This window comes from Arachis ipaensis, chromosome B08 (assembly GCF_000816755.2).
Source record: "Arachis ipaensis cultivar K30076 chromosome B08, Araip1.1, whole genome shotgun sequence".
Taxonomy (NCBI): domain Eukaryota; kingdom Viridiplantae; phylum Streptophyta; class Magnoliopsida; order Fabales; family Fabaceae; genus Arachis; species Arachis ipaensis.
Genome location: NC_029792.2, coordinates 24872011 through 24875520, shown reverse-complemented (window position 1 = coordinate 24875520; position 3510 = coordinate 24872011).

The window sequence follows — 3510 nt, the reverse complement described above, 5'->3', positions numbered from 1 at the left end:
AATGGTTCAAGAGTTCTATGCCAATGCATGGATCACCAAGAACCATGATCAAAGTGTAAACCCGGATCCAAAGAATTGGCTTACAATGGTCGGGGAAAATGCTTAGATTTCAGTCCGGAAAATATAAGGTTGGCATTCAACTTGCCCATGATGCAAGGATATGCACGCCCCTACACTAGAAGAGTCAACTTTGATCAAAGGTTAGACCAAGTCCTCATAGACATTTGTGAAGAGGGCGCTCAATGGAAGAGAGATTCAAGAGGGAAGCCGGTTCAACTAAGAAGGCATGACCTCAAGCCCGTGGCTAAGGAATGGTTGGAGTTCATCCAACGCTCAATCATACCCACTAGCAACCGGTCTGAAGTTACTATAGACCGGGCTATCATGATCCATAGCATCATGATTGGAGAGGAAGTATAAGTTCATGAGGTTATATCCCAAGAACTCTACAAGGTGGCAGACAAGTCCTCTACTTTGGCAAGGTTAGCCTTCCCTCATCTCATTTGTCACCTCTGCAATTCAGCTGGAATTGACATAGAGGAAGACATCCTCATTGATGAGGACAAGCCCATCACTAAGAAAAGGATGGAGCAAACAAGAGATCCCACTCATGGACAAGAGCATCATGAAGTCCCAGAGATGCCTCAAGGGATGCATTTTCCTCCACAAAATTATTGGGAGCAAATCAACACCTCCCTAGGAGAATTAAGTTCCAACATGGGACAACTAAGGGTGGAGCACCAAGAGCATTCCATCCTCCTCCATGAAATTAGAGAAGACCAAAGAGTTATGAGGGAGGAGCAACAAAGGCAAGGAAGAGACATTGAGGAACTCAAGCACTCCATAAGATCTTCAAGAGGAAGAACAAGCCGCCATCACTAAGGTGGACCCGTTCTTTAATTTTCTTGTTCTTTATTTTTCTATTTTTCGTTTCCTATGCTTTATGTTTATCTATGTTTGTGTCTTTATTACATGATCATTAGTGTCTTAGTGTCTATGCCTTAAAGCTATGAATGTCCTATGAATCCATCACCTTTCTTAAATGAAAAATTTTTTGAAAAATAAAAAGAAGTACATGAATTTTGAATTTTAAAATAGTTTAATGATTTTGATGTGGTGGCAATACTTTTTGTTTTCTGAATGAATGATTGAACAGTGCATATTTTTGAATTTGTTGTTCATGAATGTTAAAATTGTTGGCTCTTGAAAGAATGATGAAAAAGGAGAAATATTAGTTGATAATATGAAAAATCATAAAATTGATTATTGAAGCAAGAAAAAGCGGTGAAAAGCTTGCAGAAAAAAATGGCGAAAAAAAAGAGAAGAAAAGAAAAAGAAAAAAAAAAGAAAAAGCAAGCGGAAAAAGCCAATAGCCCTTTAAACCAAAAGGCAAGGATAAAATAAAAAGGATCTAAGGCTTTGAGCATCAGTGGATAGGAGGGCCCACAGGAATGAAATCCTGGCCTAAGCGGCTAAACCAAGCTGTCCCTAACCATGTGCTTGTGGCGTGAAGGTGTCAAGTGAAAGTTTGAGACTGAGCGGTTAAAGTCGTTGTCCAAAGCAAAAAGAGTGTGCTTAAGAGCTCTGGACACCTCTAATTGGAGACTCTAGCAAAGCTGAGTCACAATCTGAAAAGGTTCACCCAGTTATGTGTCTGTGGCATTTATGTATATGGTGGTAATACTGGAAAACAAAATGCTTAGGGTCACGGCCAAGACTCATAAAGTAACTGTGTTCAAGAATCAACATACTGAACTAGGAGAATCAATAACACTATCTGAATTCTAAGTTCCTATAGATAGGGGTGGCAAAACGGGTCGAGCCCGTCGGGTCGATCCGCTAAACCCGCTAAAAAAGGCGGGTCGGGCTAGGATTTGGAGCCCGCCAAATTAAAAAAACCCGCCAAACCCGCACCGCCAAATTGGCGGGTTTTGGCGGGGCGGGGCGGGCCGGTCCGCCGGGTCGAAGATTTTTATTTTTCTTTTTTTATTAAATAAAAGAGTGATTACTATTATAAAATTAATAATTATAGAATTTTTAAACACTTTTTTTTCATTTTTTGTTTTTATTCTTCTTTTAGTTATTAACTTTATTTATTTTATTTTACAATTTCGTATATATGCTCAAATTATGTGACTTATTTTTTTAAAATAAAGATGATTCTATTGATAAATATTATTTTGAACAATTTTATTTATGGAGCGGACCTAGGCAGGGCGGGGCGGGTTGGGGCGGGCAGGCCCGCTTTGCCACCCCTACCTATAGATGCCAATCATTCTGAACTTCAAAGGATAAAGTGAGATGCCAAAACTTTTCAGAAGCAAAAAGCTAATAGCCCCGCTCATCTAATTAAGACTGATCTTCATAGATGTTTTCGGAATTCATTGTATATTCTCTTATTTTTATCCTACTTTGTTTTTAGTTGCTTGGGGACAAGCAACAATTTAAGTTTGGTGTTGTGATGAGCGGATAATTTATACACTTTTCGGCATTATTTTTAGTATGTTTTTAGTATATTTTAGTTAGCTTTTATTATGTTTTTATTAGTTTTTAAATAAAAATCACATTTCTGGAATTTACTATGAGTTTGTGTGTTTTTCTGTGACTTCAGGTATTTTCTGGCTGAAATTGAGGTACCTGAGCAAAAATCTGATTCAGAGGCTGAAAAATGACTGCAGATGCTGTTGGATTCTGACCTCCCTGCACTCAAAGTGGATTTTCTGGAGCTACAGAAGCCCAATTAATGCGCTCTCAATTGCGTTGGAAAGTAGACATCCTGGAATTTCCAGCAATATATAATAGTTCATACTTTTCCCGAGATTTGATGGCCCAAACCGGCGTTCCAAATCAGCATAAAAATTTTGGCGTCAAAACGCCAGAACTGGCATAAAAGCTGGAGTTAAACGCCCAAACTGGTACAAAAGCTGGCGTTTAACTACAAGAAAAGTCTCTACATGTGAAAGCTTCAATGCTCAGCCCAAGCACACATCAAGTGGGCCCAGAAGAAGATTTCTGCATTAATTACTTATTTCTGTAACCCTAGGCTACTAGTTCTCCATAAATAGGACCTTTTGCTATTGTATTTTCATCTTTGATTAGCCTTATGCTACCTTAGACGCTTTTGGGGGCTGGCCTCACGGCCATGCCTAAACCTTGTTCTTATGTATTTTCAACGGTGGAGTTTCTACACACCATAGATTAAGGTGTGGAGCTCTGCTGTTCCTCATGAATTAATGCAAAGTACTATTGTTTTTCTATTCAACTCAAGCCTATTTCTTCTCTAAGATATACACTCGTTCTTCAACCTGACGAATGTGATGATCCGTGACACTCATCATCATTCTCATCTATAAACGCGTGCCTGACAACCACTTCCGTTCTACTTGCAATAGCTTGAGTGCGTATCTCTTAGCCTTCTGGTTCATGACGCATGGTTGCCTCGCCTGACAACCAAGCCTTCCATTCCATGAGATCAGAGTCTTCGTGGTATAAGTTAGAATCAATTGGCAG